Raw genomic sequence first — 23,318 nt, forward strand, 5'->3', positions numbered from 1 at the left:
ATACAGAGACAGTCAGGTAGTTCAGTGAAATAGAATTGAAGACCAGAAATGAATTCTATGGTCACTTTATCTTTGACAAAGGAGCTTAAACCATCCAGTGGAAAAAGATGGCATTTTCAATACATGGTGCTGGTTCAGCTGGAGACTAACATGTAGAAGACTGCAAAATGACCCATTCTTATCATTCATTCTGTACAAAGCTTCAGTTCAAGTGGATCAAGGCCCTCCACATCAAACCAGGTACACTCAAACTAATAGAAGCAAAAGTGGGGAAGAGCCTTGACCACATGGGTACTGGGGAAAATTTCCTGAACAGAACACCAATGGCTTATGCTCTAAGATCAAGAATCGACAAATGGTAGGTCATAAAATTGCCAAGCTTCTGTTAGGCGAAAGACATTATTATTAGGACAAAATGGCAACCAACAGATTGGGAAAATATCTTTAATAAACCTACATCTGATAAAGGGCTAATGTCCAATATATACAAAGAACTAAAGAAGTTAGACTCCAGAGAATCAAATAACCCTATTAAAAAATTGGTATAGAGAACTAAACAAAGAATTCTCAACTGAGGAATCTAATGTTAGAGAAGCACCTAAAGACATTTTCAACATCTTCAGTTATCAGGGAAACGCAAATCAAAACAACCCTGAGATTCCACCTCACACCAGTCAAAATAGTTAAGGTAAAAAACTCAGGTGAAAACAGATGTTGGTGAGCATGTGGAGAAAGACGAACACTCCTCCATTGTTGGTGGGATTACAAACTAATACAACCACTCTGTAAATCAGTCTGGAGTTTCCTCAGAAAATTGACCATTATACTACATGAGGATACAGCTACACCTTTCCTGTTCATATACCCAAATTCTGCTCCAGCATACAACAAAGAAATATGCTTCACTGTGTTTATAGCATAGAAAGAAGCTGGAAAGGGTCCAGATGACCTTCATTAGAGGAATGGATACAGATAATGTGATACATCTACACAATGAAAAAAATGACTTTGTGAACGTCATAGGCAAATAGATTGAACTAGAAAATATCGTCCTGAGTGAAATAACCCAATCCCAAAAATACACATGGTATGCATTCACTGATAAGTGGATATTAGCCCAAAAGCTTGAATTACTGAAGATGCAATGCACAGATCACAGGAATCTCGAGAAGAAGGATGAACAAAATGCAGATGCTCCCACTCCTTCTTAAAACGGGGGACAAAAATATTCATAGGATTGGATACTGAGGCAAAGTTTGGAGCAGAGACTCAAAGAATGGCCATTCAGAGCCTGCCCCACATGTGTCCCCTATACATACAGCCACCAAAACTAGGTAAGATTGATGAAGCTAAGAAGTACATGATGATAGGAAACTGATATAGATGTCTCCTGAGAGACACAACTAAAGCATGTCAAATACAGAGGCGAATGTTAGCAGCAAACCACTGAACTGAGAACAGGAACCCCTATTAAAGGAATTAGAGAAAGGATTGAAAGAGCTGAAGGGACTTTTACTTCAAGAACCAACAAACAGAGCTGAAGGACAAATCCACTACCCAAAGACTGTACATGGACTGACATATGGTTCCAACTGCTTATGTAGCAGAGGACGGCCTTGTTGGGCAGCAATGGAAGGAGAAGCACTTGGTCATGCCAAGATTGACTCCAGGGGACCAGAAGAGGAGGTGAATGTGTAGAGGAACACCCTTGTAGAAGAAGAGGAGGGTGATGAGATAGGGGGCTTAGGTCTGGGAAACCAGGAAAGGGAATAACATTTGAAATGTTAAAAAAAAAAAAACTAATTTAAAAAGAGAGCTAAACAATGAATTCTCAACTGAGGAATATAGAATGGCTGAGAAGTATCATTCTTATTTTCAAATAGAATATATCATTTAAAAATGGTATAGATTGAATACCCTTCCAAATATGCAACCTGTGTGTTTCCCAGGAGGTCCACTGTTACCAAGGATACAGTTGAGAATTTCACCTAAATAACTACTCCAGGTGGGACACCCACACAGCCCACTAGACTAGGGACCTACAGCCACCCCACTCCTGAACTTGACCTCCTTTCTGGTCCACTTTCCTACCTGGGCCCGACCAGTGACTCTATAGTTCACAAAATGTTACAGCCTGCAAGCTGTATGTCCACAATAACCAAGGGCAAAGGAGGTCCACAGTAACCAGGGAAAAAAGAGTCATCCTCTAAGTAGAGACACAAGAGGCCCATACTACAACACTGCCTGTCTCCAAGGAGAACAGCTCTAACTCAGGTCATTGAGTCATACCTTCCTCGAAGTAGATCTTTTCTAGTCAGAGACACCCAATCCAGTTAACAGCAGAGAGAACCAGATGGCCAGAGGCAAGAACAAATCATAAGTGACAGAACACAAGGCTATTTTGCACCATCAGAACTCTATTCTCCCGCCACAGCATGCCTTGGCTAACCTAACAGGCATGATAATTAAGATAATGACCTAAATGCCCATATCATGATGATGATTGAAGTCTTTAAGGAGGATATAAAGAACTCCCTTAAAGAAATATGGGAAAACAGGCAAACAGATAGAAGCCCTTAAAGAAGAAACAAATACATCCCTTAAAGAAATATAGAAAAAGAAAATCAAGTAGGTAAAGTAATTGGACAAAACATCCCATGAACTAAAAATGGAAATAGAAACAATGAAGAAAACACAAATGGAATAAGCCCTGGAGATGGACAAACTTAGGAGATAGATTAGGAGCTATAGATACAAGCATCACCATCAGAAAACAAAAGATAAAAGAGACAATCTCAGGAGTAGAAGATATCACAGAAAATATTGACAAATTGGTAAAAGAAAATACAAAGTGTTAAAAGGTGCTAACCCCATATCTAGGAAATTCAGGACACAATGAAACAATTAAACATAAGAATAATAGGAATAGAAGAGGGTAAAGAAACCCAGCTCAAAGGACCAGAAAACATTTTCCATAAAATCACAGGAGAGAGCTTCCCTACCCTAAAGAAAGAGATGGACATACCTGTACAAGAAGCCTACAGAACACCAAATACATTGTAGCAGAAAAGAAAATTCTCTTGTCACATAATAATCAAAACACTAAGTTCACAGAACAAAGAAAGATTATTAAAAGTGGTAAGATAAAAAGGCCAAGTGACACATGAAGGCAGACCTATCAGAATTCATCAGATTTCTCAACACAGACTCTAACATTCAGAAGATCCTCAATAGATGTCATCCAGACCCTATGTGTACACAAATGCCAACCGAAAATACTATACCCAACAAAACTCTCAATCATAATAGATGAAGAAACCAAGATCGTCCATGAGAAAACCAAATTTAAACAATATTATCTACCAATCCATTCCTACAAAGGATATTGGAAAGAAATCTATAACACAAGGAGGGTAACCACACCCAAGAAAACACATGTTACTAAATAGTCACCAAGAAACCCAAAAGCAGAGAACCATACACACATAATAACACATCCAGCAGCAAAAATAACAGGAAGTAACAATCATCTTTATTTAACATCTCTCAACATCAATGGAGTCAATTACTCAATAAAAAGACACAGGCTAATGTGATATGAAATAGGATCCAGAATTTTGCTGCATACAAGAAAGACACCTCAGTGAAAAACACAGACACTACCACATAATAAAAGGCTAGACCAAGGAAATGATCCCAAGAAACAAACTGGAGTTGCCATTCTAATATCCAATAAAAAAGACTTTCAACCAAAGTTATCAAATGAGATGGGGAACGTTACTTCATACTCATCAAACGAAAACACCACCAAGAAGTGTCAATCCTGAATATCTATGCTCCAAATGAAAAGGTGCCCACATTTATAAAACAGACTTTACTAAAGCTCAAAAACACATTGAAGCTCACAGAATAATACTGGGAGACTTCAACACCCCACTCAAACCAATGGACATGTTATTGAAACAGAAACTCAAAGAGATACAGTGAAACTAACAGAAGTTACGGACCAAATGGATTTAAGAGGAAATTACAGAACATTCCACCCCCAAACAAGAAAATATACCTTTTTCTCAGCACCTCATGGAACCTTCTCCAAAGGTACCACATAAGCAGACATAAAATAGGCCTTAAGAGATACTAGAAGATTGGAATAATTCTATGCATTTTATCAGATCATAAAGGACTAAGGGTAGACTTCAATAACAACAAAAACAACAGAAAACCAAAATACTCATGGAAAGTGAACAACTCCCTGCTCAATGATAATTCTGTTAGACATGAGGTAAGAAATAAATAAAAGACTTTATAGAATTCAATGAAAATGCAGACACACCAAACCAAAACTAAGAGGGTTCAATGAAAGCAATGGTAAGAGAAAAATGCATAGCAGTGTATTTATAAGGAAATTGGAGAGATACTATACAAGCAACTTAACAGCACATGAAGACCTAAATTTGTTTAGATTTTACTTTCTTAAAAAAATCACTGGAACTCAGGGAGACAGTCCCTGTCTGCCCAAGTTATACAGCCAAATTTCTTATACTTGAGGAAATCACAGGGGTCAGACCATCTCAAAGGAAATAGACAAGCCTTGCTCTTGTAAAACCATGATTATGATCGTGGTGTCTCCTCTCTCAGGTCGTATTGTACTTAGAGTTTAATATGTGAGTCTATATTTTTGGATTAATTGTTTTAAAGATTTATTTATTATATATAAGTACACTGTAGCTGTTTACTGAAGAGGCATCAGATTTCATTATCAACACATGTGGCTGCTGGGATTTGAACTCAGGACCTCTGGAAGAGCAGTTAGTGCTCTTAACCAATGAGCCATGTCTCCAGCCCCTTTTGTTTAATTTTTAAGCATATCCTATAACTATCATCTATTTAAATTAACACTTCAAATAATATTAAACATATAATTTTGGATTCTATGAATTATAATCTAGAGACAATGCAAAAAAGAAAATCATGTTTATAATAAATAATCAATGAAAATTATTAGAATAAGTAAAAATGTTCAGAAACATTAAGTAAACTGTTATCCAAAGACAATTACAGCTTATCAGTATCAAATAACCTGATAAAATCATTGTCAGTGGGTGAATTCCTTTCAAAGATACATAATTCCATACATGTGTCATATCACCATAAGAGAACTATGCCAATTATTTCACATGGCTTCTATAAATTATATTTGAAAACTAATTTTCAGAAATGCAATTTTGTCACAAATAAATTGTAAACATCTTCGTTAAAATTCAATGTTTGTTTAAAGAAAGACAGTGTTTTGCTTTGTAAAACTTGGTGGGGTTGTTATTATAATCTGGATAATTAAAAAATTGAATCATTGCTTTGTAATAGCTATTTCTTGGCACATGTTCACATTTTAAGCATTTTTGATCTTCATGAATGGCCATTTCTATTTTAGAATGAGAAATGAAGTATAAAATAGAAATTGGCAGGTAATGAATTTCAGGATAAAAATACTGCACTGAATGATGAAATGCTGTCCTATAAAAACTAATATCCATGCTTTCATTCATATGTGTACCTTGGCATAAAAATCTATTAGATGTGTTTAATATGGACTTCCAACAGAATTCAGTATAGTAAAAAGGGGGCATAATTAAGGAATGAGATAAAGATCATTTGGGAATAGGGGTAGTCGAACCAAAAGAAAAGAAAACAGGGACTAAGAGAGAAAGCAGTTGATGTGGGGAAAGGATGAGATAGTCAGAAAGTATGTTTTGAGTTGAATAATAAACAACAAATATATTTGAACAGGCCATTTGGAAATATAAGATAAAGGAGCTTAAATGGAGATACCCTATGTATCCTTGATCTGATTTCTTACTTGATTATTTCCCCTCTCATAGATACTGTATCATTACTTAAGTGAGAAAGTCATACTAGGATCAAAATGGGGTTACATAAACAGGATTATATATGAAGAAAGTTATGTGAAGAAAATCTGAACTTTTAGTATTTTACAAGGGTAAATCACTAGCTATTCAATAATAAACGAATGTTTTATAAGAACATGCTAGGTAAATATGTAGATACTCTCTAAAACTTAAAACTTAATAGGACTTATAAAATTTATTCAATATTATCTGTTGAGATTTGATTTGGGTCGATGGTTAACACAATTTAGTGCTGTCTCTGCTATTTCTCTCAGGCTTCTATGTCATATTTCATATGTTAGGTAGCCTAAGCAATGGAAACTTAAAAGTTAAAAATATGGATGAGGACAACTGAGTGACTGTTTATGTTTCTGCATTGTTAACAACCAATATGGAGGAGATGTATGGATAGAGAGAAGAAGAGACACAGAGTACAAAGGAAGGATAAAGAAACAGAAAAAAAAAAAAGAACTGTTTTGGTATCTTGATGCCTTAGACTCTATTCATGTTTAAGTTTGCACCAATGATGGATTTAATACCAGTTACATCTCAAACACCATCTCATTGGGTTGGTAGCTTTATTTATAATTCACGGTAATATATACATTCTTTGCCTTATAAAACTTGGCCCCTCACCATGGCAGTCCTACATAACCTATCATTGCTAACATAATTTAAAAATAATTTAGAAAAGCAACTATTTAAATTTTATATTCTACTTTGACATATCAAAGGTACAAGAACATCTATACAACCAGAATCAATACTTAGTTTTATTTGTTTATTCATTTTCAGTTACTTTCATTGATTAGTATAAGAAATTAAATGTATTACTACCAATGATGAGCTCAAAAATTTCTTTCCTCAAATTTCAAAATCAACTCAGAATTGCTGTGACAACATCTATACTCTAAAGAAATGTAGGCATGTTTACAAGCTGAGGATCTCAGCAGCCTCGGCCCAGTTCCTCCTCTTCTTTGATTCATGTCTTCTGATGAGAGAGATGTATCAGGCATTTGATTAATTGGAGAGTCCAGAGAGAGGAGGAACAAATTGAGGAATAGCTGCTCCCTTCTCCCAAGAGCAGACAGCAGGGAATTGGACAAAGGACAATGCTTATATTGGATTTGAGGGGTGGAGCTTTCTAAGGTGGAGATTTCCAGGGTAAGGTTCCTTTTCAGGGATTGGAGGGTTTCTTTGCTTCAGGATTAGTGGGATTCTGTGGAAAGTTCAGGGATTGGAGGGTTTTCCTATTCAGAGATTGGGGAATCTTCAAACCTTTCACCCCAAATTAGTATAATCTGGGGAGGGTCCTGTTGAAAGAATGGAGATGGCCTTTTTGAAAGTTACATAGGCTGGAAAGGATATTCTGACAGGGAGATCTGATGGAGGGGCCGGGCTCATGGAGCTCCTGAAAGAGGCCCTGGCCGCTTAACCTTGAGGGTTTACAAAGTTTACAATCTTTATAAAGTATACCAAGTTTTCAAAGGGAATCCAATGCAGGAAGGCTTCCCTGAAGCTTGATTGGTGGGAATAGTGTCCAGCAAACACCTCCTAACAGTCACACTGTGTTCCTTTACTTCATTTTTATTCATATTTTACTGAAGATGCATTTTTCTTCCTTTCCATCTCATTTAGACCAAATAGTCACAGAATCCTGATCACATTACCTTCTGACACACATAGTTTCACTAGAATACCAGATTCTAAATTCTAAGCAACACCAATTCTATGCTCAATGAAGGAAATTAATCTGTACTCAATGAGGGGAGATGTGAATAAAGTATGTATCAAATTTCAGAGAAATGCTGTAATCAAACTAAAACTTGTCATTTGAAAGCTCAGGGATCTTCAAGACACACATTTCCTTTCTTCTTCCCCTTCTCTTCTCTCATCACAAGACAGAATGTCTATAGTGGTGCCTGATAGTGCGTGTTTCCTTTCTCTTCCAATCATTCAATCAAGTCCGGCTTTCCAATCTTGGATGTATCTTTTCAACTTGTCTACTTTTGCTTGATTCAATTTTATTTCTTTTCATATGCCCTAATGATATATCTTTGGGTAATATATACTATTTGCTGAAGGACTAGATTGATTTCAACCTCCCCCCCCTCTCTCTCTCTCGGATATATATATATATATATATATATATATATCCAAAAATATGTAATTCACTAATTGGAAGTTTGAAAAATTGGCTGTTTTTCTGGGGCTAAACTGAAGAGTTTTGGATTAACTGCTTTAGTAGAGCAAATCTCAGAATAACCAAGCATTAACTGTGTTGTGTGGCTATTAGTGACTACTCTCAGAGAGATCTATAATAAATAGGAACAAGCTGAACATGGAAAATTTCAAAATGTGCATTTGGAGCACAAACTGGGAGAAGTACTAGGAAGTATAAATAGATTAATAAAACTCATGATCCTTAGAGAAATAAAGGAAGGGATGAACTCAGAGAATGACCCCACCCTGGTAAATGTTCAAACTGTTAAAAGAAATTAAAGAAAAATGATGAGGAATTAATAATTAAATATTAGAGATGGGTATGGGGTTCCATACCTTTAGTTTCAGAAACCATAAGGCAGAAGCTAGTGGATTTCTAAATTGAGGACAGCCTGGTCTGTGGAGGCAATTCTAGGACAGTCAAACTTTGGTAGTGAAGGTAACCATTGAAAATGGAAGGCGGGTAGCTGCTAAGAAAGTGAAGGAAGGAGGGGGCCATGTTCAAGTCCCAGCAACAGCAGAACCTGGCAGCTTCAGCCATGTGCTTCTGGCTTTACAGTCAAGAATAGAAGAAAGGAGGTATAGCATCTCTCTCAATGAGTAAGGAAAGCTGTAGCATCTGGAGTTGTTCTGGAACATAAAACAAAAATAAATGAAAACAAGCAAAAAGTAAATGAAAACAACAACAAAAATAAATAATTGGAAGGTTGAGTTTCTCTGGTGAACTTGGTATCTGGAGCGGGTTTTCAACCTGAATGAAAGAAACCCTTTCATCAGTAAAGACTCCTCTGGCAGCATAAAATGCACAGAATATTCATTTTGTGTTTTATTCAGAGAAATGCACAAGATAAATACAACAATGTTCCTGATACACCTCTTGGGAGAAGTAAGAAACTTAGTGTCTCCATGTATAAAATCTTTGAAGATTTGTAGAAAAATCAGAATGTCTCCTTTTGAATACTCTCTATATCTCTGTCTCTCTGTCTCTCTTTCTTTTTCTCTCTCATACACACACACACACACACACACAACAAAGACACACAAAAACACACACAAAATAAAGCTAAGTGATAAAATTATCCTGTCTCCTATGTATATAACATTGCTATGTGTGATCCACAAGATGATTTTCTTGCTAATAGCCACAGAGTTCAAGTTGCAGATAAACAAAGCTAAATCCTCATTATATAATTATCTGAGTCATGAGGCAAACTTAATCTCCAGCAGTTAAAGTAAAAAAAAAATGTTATTTTGTGATTTAGGATGGCAATGGAGAAGGATCCTGAGGGTGTTGTGAGGGTTGAATCATTGGATTCTAATAAACCCATTCTACCTGAGAAAATTACATATCCACTCTTAGCAGAGGATGAATTCCCATACCTATCTGTACCCCCTACAGTGTGTCCCTGTCAGTTCTTTTCAGGAGAACTAATCCTGCCTACCATGGAAAGCAGGCAATGACTTACCCTAAAGATGTCAGACAAAGCAGTGCAGAGCTCTCTTTGCAACCACAGAACATTGGCTCCTGACATATAAACAGACTCAAGGCTAAGTAGGCCCTTTCCGATGAGATAGAACATTGAACTACACCACTAACACAATTTATGAATTTGCTAATTCATTCAAGTAGAAGTCTGGAGATATGCTTGACATTGAATTTTAAGGGTGTTAGAAAGTAGTGGAAGCAATATAAAATGTGATATGCTGATTTTATGGAGATGGATTCATACAGCAAGATTTTAGGATTTATAAAACGTGGGAATCTCCTGAGCCTGAGAAGTACAGAGGCAGATGCTTGCAGCCAACCATTGGACTGAGAACAGGGTATCCAATGGGGGAGTTAGAGAAAGGACTGCAGTAGCTGAAGGGAATTACAACCCCATAGGAACAACAATATCAACAAACCAGACACTCCAGAGCTCCAGGGACTAAACCACCAAAGAGTACACATGGAGAAATCCCTGGTTCCAGCTGCATATGTAGCAGAGGATGGCCTTGCAGGGCATCAATGGGAGAAGAGGCCCTTGGTCCTGTGAAGACTTGACCCCCAGTGTAGGGGAATGCCAAGGCGAAGATGCAGGAGGGAGTGGGTGGGTGCGTGTGGGAGCACCCTCATAGAAGCAGGAGGATGGGATAGTGTGTTTCCAGGGGGGAAAGAGAGAAAGGAGATAACATTTGAAATGTAAATAAAGAAAATAAACCAATAAAAGACAAGAAAAAAGAAAAGACTGGATTTGAAATCTCAGAAGTCAGTATGTTTGATTTGCTGCATCTGTTTTATCTACCAGTTGGATGTCCTAGAAAATCTGCCCATCACTAATACTATACACTGTAAACCTTTAGAGATCCTTGACTAATACAGTTAAATTACTAAGGAGTTCCAAGTAACACACACACACACACACACACACACACACACACACACACACACACACACACAAAGAGAGGGAGGGAGGAGAGAGAGAAAGAGAGAGAGAGAGAGAGAGACAGAGACAGAGACAGAGACAGAGACAGAGACAGAGACAGATTTTATAATTAGTAATTTATCTCTAATCACTTCAATGATTAGAATTTTTAATTTACTTACTAGTGCTTGTGTAGAGTTAATAAATTTTTGTATAATTTCTACAAAGAATTTAATATAGAAGATTCAACTCTAGAAACACATTAGAATCATCATGGATTATCTGAAAAAAAAAAACATAGATGTCCGAGATTGACTTTCAGAGATTCTGAATTTATTAGTCTAAGATAGGGTAAAGGTAAAGTTTTTTGTTGTTTTTCATTGGTAACTTGAACTGTGCAAAGAGAAACTCAAAACTGCTGACGTAGAGCCATGGTTCAAAGAAAGCAATGTAAATAAAACAAAAACTAAGAATTTCTTACAACTTTAAATACTGGAACTTTCTGTGACCAGATGTTTATGTCACAAGTACTCTCCATATAAAAGAATAGTGTGTGTAAGAAAAGTGAGATCACATAACATAGAATGATTCTGTGTCTTTAAAATGGGCGTTTTGGTGACCTGGACCTCACAGTGGAGCTACACACTTTTAATTAGCTGATGATTATTTTAATTGTTGTCTGTATTCATTTAAAAAAATACCGTTCATGGTAAAGCTTTAAAAATTCAATGGAAATAAGTAGATGAGAAAGAGAAAATAAAACTATCTAAATAACAAATTAAAAAAGAAATGTGTGGGGGGGGGGTCTTCTCGGTGCTGTTAGAATCCTCTGGCTGGGGTTTAGATTCTCTCTGTTGGTTGTTGCAAATTTCCTCCACCCGGTCCCCAGCGCAGTGGAGACCTGTAGTATGTGATGTACCTACTGGGCTTGGAGCAGTGGAAGATGCTGTGCTTGCATGTTTGTGACAGAGGTGAAAGCTGACCCTTCATCTAAGCGGGAGCATCAGAAATTTAAAGTTTTGTTAACTGAAATTCCAAGTGAAAAGGCGTTAGATGCAGATGTGTACCATGCGGTTGCAATAGAAAAAGTGAATGGAACATGTTTGTTTCTATGTTACTTAACTACAATGGTCAGCTACACCTTTGGGCGCGACTAGGCAGAAAACCTAACGAGCAAGCTGACAAAAGATTTAAAAAATTTCTACATTCAAAAGAAAATGCAAAAGAGTTTCATTGCAAAACTGAGGAAGACTTCAAGCCTGTCCCAGAGTGCTGGATACCAGCAAAGGAAATAGAAAAACAGAACGGGAAGTCAGTACCAGGCAAAAATGGACCCATTCCTGGTTGGGTACCAGTAGGAAAGAACAGCAAGCAACATTGCTGGCACTCGTCTGTAGTGAGTTATGAGTTTGGAATTGCTCTGGTACTAAGGCACCATCCTGAGGATCTTAGGGTTTTGAAAATTAGTGCTGTTCTCTTGTCAGAGCTTTTAGAGCAAACTCTGGAGCTGATAAGAACGAATATCAATGGAAACCTGTATGGTAGGAAGCAAGAAATACCCATTACATTTTCTTACACCACATGGAGCATTCCAGGTCAGAAATCTGCCTACACTGAAACACAATGACCTGCTGTCCTGGTTTGGAGACTGCAGAGAGGGTCAAATAGAAGGGATTGTGTAGCAGTGCGGTAATGGATGTTTAATTAAGGTTCACCGTTACCATCTTGGTTTATGTTGGCCACTTCTGGATACCTACATGAAGTCCAAACCAGTTATTATTAACATGAACCTGGACAAATATGAATGTTCTTTTGATCACCAGTCTTCGTTTAATTAGTTTTCAAAAATAGATAAACAGAAATTTGATAGGCTCAAAGATATAACCCTTGATGTATAAAATAGAAATAATAGTTGGGACTATTGTGAATTTTTTTAATATTGAACAGTTTGCCATATTTACAGAGGTTAAAATCTTCAATTTAATTTTGATAGCTGCTTGACCAAACATATGTTAACTTCTAAACATGTTTCTAGGTATTTATAGAAATCATCGTTAGGATTTGAATATCTTAACACAAAAGTAAGTATAAAATAATCAATTTTAAATAGTAAGATCGTTATAAGCTTACCTTTATGCTTTTAGAGAATTTAAAATATGAAAATAGGAATATTTATCATAGCTCATTGTGTACTATATAGTCATAAATTATTGAAGTCTTCAAAAATATACTTTTCTAACAAGTTAAAACTAAATATGATTTTATTTTTAAGCCAAAAAATATACAATATTTTGAGAGGTAAATTCTGTAGGTCAGAGATTGCTTGATTTCTAGCTGAAACTTTTAAGTCATCAATAGTTTTAAATCTACAGCTAAATGAGGCCATTGATAAATCCGGTAGCTGTTAGGTCTTTGTCCATCTTCCCGCAATTCAAATTCAAATTGTTCAAAAAGTTTTTTTAACTTCTCTTCTAATAGAATATTTTTTTCACTTCTTCCTTATAATTGTACTTCAGGTCTTCAATTTCTTCAAAAAAAATGAAGGCTCAAATTTTTCCAGTTCTTTTTTCAGCTTTTTAATTTCCTCCTAAAAGTTACATACAGGATACATGCTTTTGATTTGAAATTTAGATTTGATTATAAACGGGAAAACTCAAAACCTTAAATATATTTCTTTATATTTTACTGTTCAAGGTTCCATTGTGCCATGTGCGTAATGTATAAGCTGCCATCTTTGGCTTAATTTTAAGATTGAATCTTTAAACTGCCTCAGATATTCTCAGACAAGCTCAAAGGACTTTGCTTTTTACAATATTTAAGAGTTTTCAGTATTTTTAATGTTTTGAGTTTTTACCTTTTCTATCTAATATTTATGATCATGGAAACTCTGGGAGTTGTAAGAGTTGAACACCTGATGAAAGGGAGTGAATGTGAACGGTATTTATACCAACCAGTGATGAGCAGCCAGGGCTCACTTCTAACCATGTGTTTCTGGAGTCTTAAGGGAGAGAACAGAAATGAGTTAAGGGAAAGATCCCTGAAAATAATTTCAAGGCTCTTAAACAACAATTTCCTACCATGACCCACAAATTAAAAAAAAAAATAAAGTAAAAAAAACACCTTGCTATTAAGAGTTATACATTGGTTACAATTTAAAAGTAAGAAAGAAGGAAAGAAAGACAGACAGACAGAGAGAAAGAAAGAAAGAAAGAAAGAAAGAAAGAAAGAAAGAAAGAAAGAAAGAAAGAAAGAAAGGAAGAAAGAAAAGTGATGTAGGACCAAACCACCCAATTTGAGCTTGAGGATTTAGAATGACAAATTTGTTATAATAATAACACTGAAATAATAATGTTTTCTACTTTAATAGAACAAAGCGAATTAATTTTATTTCTCAGTCAATGAAAGAAATGTTTCTAATTTTTTAAAAATATCATTTGGCTTTGAAGAGACCATGGTAATACTTGATAAATTTAAACTTTCAAATTTGAGCATCCAATGTTGGCATCAAAAGTAAAGTGATAACTTACAGTACTACACTGAACCAAACTGAGCCCATTCTCTGATGCCAACAGCAAGTGCACATTCCCAGCCCGATCCTTTTAGTTGGCTGGTGGTTTGGTACATCTTTTGCCCTCCATCTGTGTATTGTCGCTCAGCTCCCTAGTCAAGCATTAGGTACAGTTTCAATGACACAGATGATGTCCTGTATTCTCACATAATTTATTACTCTTTGAGTTTGGAGAACAAAAGCCATCTTCAGTTCAGGCCTATCCAACTATTTTATTTCTTTTGAGTTTCCCTTTATTTTATTATGCTTGACTTTTTCTTTTATCCTGGGATTTAGCTTTTGCTTAGACATAGAAATAAATCTTTCTCCTGCTTCTTTTCTACTTGCCCTTGACTGCTACGGAAACCAAACAGAGCTATACAAATACAGGGTAATGGTTTTATTCCCTGGTTGGAAGGTTGAGAAATTTTTCAAGATCTTTTGAATCTGATGTACAATTAAATGGCTAACAGAAAGAAAAAAATAAAAAAATGAAAGAACGAAAGAAAGAAGACAGATATTGCATACAATCTTACATTGAATCTAAATTGTCTTGGCAGTCAATCATCAGGCAACCAGAATTAGGGTGTCCTATCACATTTGCCTTACAACTGACATTATAAATATCTTACACTAATTGGAACCAAAAAAGAGAAAAGACATTAGAAAGACGAATGATGTTCTCTCAATAAAATGATATGAGAACAATTCACTTGACAACATTCTAGCGTATAGGTAAAATTTCTACATTTCTGTTTTACCATACAATGAGAGCTTGAAAAGACCCCAGCTGTTTTTTCCTTATTATTATTGTGACATTTTACTAAAATGTCATCTATAATATCTCCTATTGTCTTAGTTAATCTGAGATTACAGTTTTTTTTTTTTAAATTGGAATAGAGGCATTTTTGGGAAAGACCAATAAAAGAAAGCGTTGTAGTTTCCTGTTTTGAAAACATGAGCCCCTTGTTACTGTGCCAATTTTCAGTATCTTGACTTACTGGTAGTTATCACCTGTATCACTTGCTTTTTTGGAGTTAGTGAACCATGAGACTACTATAATTAATGGGGAAACCTAAGCAGAAGAAGCAGAAATCTAAGGCAACATTTTATGGAAATTTAACTTTAGTTATAGTTCACACCAAATCCAATGTGATGTTCCATAGAGATAATCTTTGACAAGCAAATCCTGCCAATAAAAAAGCTTATGGCCAATGAGCTGAGGGAGGAATTAGGAAACTGGACTTCTGGCAGGGATACAAAGGATTCTTTGAAATAGCCAGAATCCCTGGAGATTTGTCTTAGAAGACTAAGGTGACAGACATAAGAAAAGAAGAGAGGAATCCAGCTACGTAGCTGAGTTCAGGTTGGAATAGAGGGGAAATTGAGCTCTGAGCTAGTCAGAGAATAAGCTGAAGCTTGTGGCCTAAACATTTATTAATAAATAATTTGGCTCAGAGTCCTTACATGGGGAATAGAGAATGCCTGACTGTTCCAGAGTAGCTATGCTAACTGCATAGAAGTTCATAAAATTACATAGTCATTAGGTCTGGTAAAATTTAGTGTGAATATTTTTTATTAATTTATAATGTTTTACTTTTCTTTTCCTAGAAAATAGTTATTTTCTCACATAAGTATATTATGATCATAATTTTCTCTCCCTCTACTTTTCCCAGTTTCTCTGCATATCCCCATCCACTCTGATCTTCTCCCTTTTTTATTGTATTTAGAAAACAAAAACAGGAAACAGCCAACCGACCAAACAAACAAATAAACAGAAAGCCAATGAAATGATTCCTGACTATACCCTACTATAATCAGAGATTGGTGCCTAGCCCACACTCATCAGAGAGGCTTCATTCAGCAGTTGATGGGAGCAGATACAGAGACAGGCAAATATTAGGCAGAGCTCATGAACACTGCAGAAGAGCGGAGGAAGAATTCTAGGAGCCAGAGGGGTCTAGGACATCAGGACAACACAATACACAGAATCAACTAAGCTAGGCCCATAGGGGCTCACAGAGATGGAAGAAACTATTATGCAGTCTGTATGACTCTGTGATAAATCCCCTGCACATATATTATGTGTGTGAAGATTGCTGTTCTTTTGCAACACCTGCTAGGTGAGAATGGGGGTATCTCTGACTCTCTTTTCTGCTCTTAGGATCCTTGTTCTCCTACTGGGCAGCCTTGCTCAGCCTTGATATGGATATGTTGAAACTATTATTTTCCTTCTTAAGTTATGTTTGGTTGATATCCCTGGTAGCCATACTCTTTTCTGAGGGGGAATGGAGGAGCAATGGATCTTGGAGAAAGAGAGAAGATAGAAGAGTGGAAGCAGGGAAAATGTGGTTGGGATATGAAGGAAGAATAAATATTAAATAACAAAAATAAATGAAAAGATGTTAGAAAATAAAATCTTCTAAGGTATAACAACAAACTAAAACAGGATAATATAATAAAATATAGCTTAATATAGCTGTCTCCTTAAAGACTCTACCAGAGCATGATAAATACAGTGGCGAATGCTTGCAGCCAAGCATTGACTGAGAATCGGATCCTCATTGAAGGAGTTAAAGAAAGGATTACAAAAGCTGAAGGGGTTTTGCATCCTTGCAAGAAAAACAATACCAACCAACCAGAAATCCCAGGGACTAAACCACCATCCAAAGAATGCATATGGACAGACCCAAAGCTCCAGCTGCATATGTAGCAGTGGATGGCTTTCTTGGGCACCAATGGGAGAAGCCCTTGGTCCTACTAAGGCTGGACCCCCGAATGTAGGGGAATGTCAGGGCAGTGAGGCAGGAAGGGGTGGGTAGTTGGCTGGGGGAACACTCATAGAGGAAGGGAGGTAGGAATAGGGTGGTTTATGGATGGGAAACCAGGAAAAAGGAAAAGACATGAAATATAAATTAAAATATTAAAAAAGATAAAAGAAAAGAAAAGCAAACATGTCAGATTTTTCCATTTTAGTAATAAAGCACTTGAAGATTAAATAAATGAAAAACTTGCGTTTATTTTTATCATTCTTGGACTACTCATCCTTATAAATTCCTGTAAAAGTTATTTGAAAATTATTCACAAATTTTCTCAAGTTTTATGTTTCTTAATACTTCATTGTGTTGGTTATAGGATGCATGCTGAGTACATATGAATCGGTGTGCATGTGTGTGAAGCTGCACATGCGTGGAGCACATTCTTTGATCACAGGACAAACTCTCATGTTGATCGTCCCACCTTGATTAAGATAGGATTTGTATTGTTCACTACCATATAACTAGGTTAGTGAAACTTCCAATTCTTCTGTTATCTCTGCTTCCCATTTCTCTGTAGAAACACTACAATTATTGTCAAGAACTACTGCAGTTAACACTGTGTAGAGCCTGGAGGATTCAACCTTATGGCCTCATAAGTAGCAGAAGCCCTCTTCCACTAGTTATCTCCCCATTTACTCAAGCTCTTGCAATGTGCACTTTCTAAATGCCAAGCAACAATGTCAAAAGACCAATGGGAAATAAATGTGCAGTAGGTCATTTCTATGGTAAAAGCTACAGACCATGTGTCAAGCTCATTTCTAATCTGGTGCTAACAAGCATTTTGTGAACTGTCCTTTATCTATGTGCCTGGTGAAATTGTTGTAAATGAATAAATATGGTATGGATGACTAGAATAATCAAATAATATAAATAAGTCATTGGCACTATAATTGATGAGCCCTGTTACAAACTTCTAAGTGTTATGCAGCTATTGCCTATTGAAACACTTGCTCTTGGAGGGAGGAGCGAAGTACTTCAGATACAGGAAGTAAACAAAATTTAAGAATCTCAGAAAGCTTTTGTAACTACACCAGAAACCTCAGCCCTCAACAGGAATAAAAACAACAAAGAACTGTGAGAGCCTAGAGGATCTCTGACATGCTAGTGGAAAATCATGTGGTGAGCCGCAGGGTTGAAGGTTTTCAGAGTCATCACCCATGCTTGGGCAGGCATTCCCTGATGTAACTGTCCTTGAGTCCCCCATGCTTCTGTAAATAACCTCTCGGTCAACCATACCCTGGTAAGCATCCCAGTAGTCACTAAACTAAACTTACATGGAATAGTTTATTTGGTTTGTCTATGATGTGCTATCTGGAGTGAACATAATGATTGTTCCCATTTTCTCAGGAAAAGCAAGTATTTAAATACTCTTCAGAAAAAGTCCAAAATGATAGTTTTGTGTCTAAGAAACACTTTGACAAAAGTTTTATTTTTCAAATCGAATGAGATATATAAAACCAAATAATTACTTAATTCAGAGACTTTATTTTAACTGAGTGTGTTAGAGAATATTTTATATATGTGAACAGAAAGAGTACGTACCATGTTGTTTATCTGAGACCAACACCTACAATCACAGCCTAGGTATGGGTCATGTAATGTGCTAAGAGCTACAAACCCATGGCAAAGTCCTTATCTATGTACTAATCAGTTATAAGGGTATTATGGGTTTCTTGAGTCATTTATTTTTCTATTTTCAGACACTACATCCAACTGATGCAACTCATGTTCAATGCAGTCAACATTCATTAGAGTTCAGAATTAAAGTTCACAGTGAATCATCATCCGCAGAATGTATTGAACCTGGGAGTGATGTTTGAAGGGAGAAAGAGATGTGCTGACAAGCAGCCATGAACAGGTGAGACAAAACTGGTTTCTCATTTACAGAAGCACAGTTGACCCTCTAAATTAGAAGCTCTAAACCATGAGAAGGGGCCAACAGGTTCCCCCTTTTTAAACAGGAACTAGGTAACTGGGACTTGACACATATTCTTTTAGAATCACAGATATGTTTACATTTCTAGGTCTGTCTAGCATTGTTTAAGTTGTTTTTGTAGAAGCATGACATTTAGCTATTAGGAATTATCAATCAAATATATCCATATCCAAAATTTGATGTCCTCATAAGAAAAAGTTTGAGAAGAATTTAGATACAAATATTATTCCATAAGTAATAAAATAAATAAAATATCTTTTAAAATAAAATGCTATCAGGGTCAAAGACAATGAAAACTTATTAAGTCTCTCTTGCAACCACATGCAGTTTGTTCACAAATACCTTTGTTCTATTAAATACCTAAGACCGAAATAGTTTTACGTTTTTAGCGTTAGGATGAAGCACTTATAACTTGGTTATTTACATTTATTTGAATCTATATTACGCTTTTGAACTAAATTTGGGTAAAAAGCCTTACTCTGTAATACAATTCATCGAGTGAGTATTTACACATAATAATTTGCAAATGATATAATTCTGTTAAAAAATGACAAAACCTTCTCCAGCACTTTTGAAATTTCTTCCTCTCAGTTATTCTGGCCTGAGAACACTGTGCATTTATTTTCTTATGTTTGCTCTTTTAAACTCTCTATTGTATTTCTGAAACATGCCTGCTAGGTAAGAAATACTTCGTTGCAGAGGCAGCATTCATTTACCTCATGGGGTAAAATATGAGGATTAATCACATGCTGTGTGGAAAGCGGAGTTGAGGTGAGACTCGCAATAAAACTCAAGACTGATAGCAGCAAGCAAAAGAAAGAGCCCATGTATTCATCAGGCTCCTCGAGGGGCATCACTTAAATCATGACAAAAATTGTTTCTGACACAATAGAGACGACTACTAAAACAAACAATATCTCCTAAGACTTTCCCAGGATGTACTGCTCTCTGAACATGAATTTTCATTGTAAATAAAATCACTTTGATATTCACTAGAGACCATAGAGTTCCTGAAATGTAACTGAGGTGTGATTATTAACATTATTTAAGAAAAAACAATGTGTTTCTGATATTTAATTTATTTTGTCCATGGAGCATATTTTTTCTCTGTTGCACATAATTTTATATAATTACCCTTAATCTTCCCCCAATTTTTCTAACTGTCTAAATATTTTAAGACACTGAAGGAAGCAGAAACCCAAAGAAGTATTCAGTTCTGAGAGATGTGCTGCCTTCTGCAAGGGGAGGAATTGCTTTCTGAAATGATTTCAATGGACCACACAAGAGAGAATGCATATCTGGAGTCACACACATAAGGATTTAAAGGATGTGCACATTCGGTTATTCGTTCTGGAAATACAACCTCAATATTTACTGGAACTATAAAATAAGGACAAATTTATATCCAAATCTATGCACATACCAAGCTATGAAAGAGAAATAATTTTCCATAGAAAACATCACTGAAATTATATAATATTGTTGCTCTCTCTTTTAAAATTCGTCTGCCATTCTCTTAGCCTGGCCTCATAACTACCTTTCCCTCCTTCCTACTCTTCTGGTTTTTAAATTTACGATTTTTAAAATTTTCTTCTTTTACTTTTGTGATTATAATAAAATTATATCCATTTATGTACCTTTTCTCTTCTCCCTCCAAACCTTTCCTTTGCTACTTTTCAAATTCATGGAATCTGTTAATAAAATGACTATATATATAATATTAATATATAATATATATAATAATGTATATACTATATTATAATTTAGAAGTTTTAATAGATAATATTAGTATATTATATATTGATATAATAAAAATGCATGTCCTATATCAGTTTATTTATATATTATATATTATACATTATACATTATACATTATACATTATACTATATACTATATACTATATACTATATATCATATATCATATATCATATATCATATATATAGTATATAGTATATAGTATATAGTATATAGTATATTGTATATAGTATATAGTATATAGTATATAGTATATAGTATATAGTATATTACATATTATATATTATATATTATATATTATACATTATATATAAATTAGACTGCTCTTCTTGAGGACAACTCTTTCTCCTGTTCTAAATATTCATAATTGCCCATACATTTTGTTTTGTTTTGCTTTTGGTGTTTGTGTATAGAAGTACAGTCAAGAGACTTTTTCCAAACACTTTATCATGTCTCCTGTCACAACAGTAATAATATCGTCATTGTTCATGTATAGGCAACATGATGGTGACACTTTATGGATAGAGAATCTGATATTACCGGGTAGGATACATAGGTTAACACCAAAGTGTGATTGTCTTGCTCTGACAATTTTTCTGCTGCTTCTTTGGCAATGTTCACAGATTTAGAAGGAGAATTTCTTTACAGATGTACCCATTTTGTTTCAGTCTTAACCAGTATATGAAAACTGGAAAGACTGACCTTGGTGGTAAGAGAATATGTCCAGTGTCCTCTACTGTTTCCAGTTGCTACTATGTATTTTAAATAATTGTAGTAATGATATTAACTAGAGAAATGGTAAGAAACATTGCTAATATCTATCATCATTTCCTCCAATATTTATCAATTGATTACTACTTTTATTTTGAACTGTTTAGAATGCTGTTGTTTAAAATACGAGCAAGTGATAGTATACCATGAAGGAAATCAACATTTCTAAACCTCTAGCAAATTTAAACCACATACAGAAATTATTGTGAAGTTATAAATAAGCTAGAAAGAACCCAGATGTCCTTCAACAGAGGAATGGATACAGAAAGTGTTGGTACAGTTACACAATTGAGTACTACTCAACTATTAAAAAACATGACTACATAAAATTCTCAGGCAAATGGACGGAACTAGAAAATATCATCCTGAATGAGATAACTCAGTCACAAAAGAACACACATGGTATGCACTCATAGATAAGTGGATATTAGCCCCAAACCTTGAAATACCCAAGAAACAATCTACAGACCACATGAAGCTCAAGAAGGACAACCAAAATGTGGATGCTTCAGTCCTTCTTAGAAGGGAGAACAAAATATGGGAGAAAATACAGGGATCAAGAGTAGAGACGGTACTGAAGAAAAGGTCATCCAGAGACTGTCTACCTAGGATCCATCCCATATGCAGCCATCAAACCCAGTTACTACCACTGATTCTAAGAAGTCCTTGCTTACAGCCTGATATGGACATCTCCTGAGAGGCTCTGCCAGAGCCTTACTAAGACAAATGAGAATGCTTGCAGGTAAACTTCGGATTGAGCATGGGACCCCAATGGAGGAGTTAGAGAAAGGATCGAAGGAACTGAAGGGGTTTGTAACCCCATGGAAGAACAACGATATCAACCAACCAGATCTCCTAGAGCTCCGAGGGACTAAACCCCCAAGCAAAGATTACACAAGGGGGAACCCATGCACCATCTACATATGTAGCAGAGGATGACATTGTCTGGCATCAATAGGTGGGTGGTCCTGTCAAACCCTTGGTCCTGTGAAGGCTCATTTTCTCAGGGTAGGGGAATGACAGGGGGTTGAGGTGGGAGTGGGTGGTTGGGAGTAGGACCATCTTCATAGAAACAGAGGACAGGAGTAGGGGATGGAAAGGGGAGAAAAGGGGAAACCATTTGTAAAGTAAACACATAAAATATTTAAGAAAATTTAAGTGAAAAATGTTCATATTTGATTTCTTAAACACTTACCACAAAACTTATTTTATTAGTGAAAACTAGTTATATTAAAGATGCAGTTTTTGAAATCTAAGTTGTCTCTTATTTTCTTGAGGTTGAATGCTGTTTAGCATATAACATTCATGTTTTCAGTTGAGGAATTTGTTGACTGACTTCCTTTGTTTATAATTAAGGATTAAAAAGAGCTTTATATGACCTTCCAACATAAATAATAAGATGTTTTGACTTCCCATGCTTTCATTATTTATCGAGGCCAAGAAATACTCAAGGTATCCATTGACTGACCAGTAAGAATAGAGGAAATGTAAAACATAATAGAACAATATTCGATCATAAAAAGAATTAAATGCTCTAGTTTAACATAATATCTTTTCATTGAAACTGGTTTTCATAATTGTCAGTAGATTGGTGATTAAAAATGATTAAAGACATTGCTGAAATCTTTCTAAGGTGAACTAATGAGGCAGTAAGAAACATAGATGGTGTGTTTTACAGTACTGACATTTACCACACATTGCCTCTCAAATAAAACAGAAGACAGATTTTTACCATGAAGTGTTAACAAATTCTTGAAAATGGAGAGATGTTTTAACTCTAAATAACACTACATAATGGGTATATTTATTGTACATTAAGTGGTATGCTCTTTATATATACAGTTTCTATCATGTGACAGTTAAATTTAGTCCAATTAAAAAGTAAATGAGTTAATTATCATATACATTGTACACATTATATGTCCCATTTCATAACTGGCACCATGGAGCATAT

General features: G+C 35.6%; 2 pseudogenes; one reads left to right on the forward strand and one right to left on the reverse strand.

Annotated features, from left to right (window-relative positions):
• Positions 1-4,492: 4,492 nt before the first annotated feature.
• LOC116897608 lies at positions 4,493-4,645 on the reverse strand (annotated as a pseudogene).
• Positions 4,646-11,490: 6,845 nt separating this feature from the next.
• On the forward strand, positions 11,491-12,432 carry LOC116897105 (annotated as a pseudogene).
• Positions 12,433-23,318: the final 10,886 nt, after the last annotated feature.

This window comes from Rattus rattus, chromosome 3 (genome assembly GCF_011064425.1).
Source record: "Rattus rattus isolate New Zealand chromosome 3, Rrattus_CSIRO_v1, whole genome shotgun sequence".
Taxonomy (NCBI): Eukaryota; Metazoa; Chordata; class Mammalia; order Rodentia; family Muridae; genus Rattus; species Rattus rattus.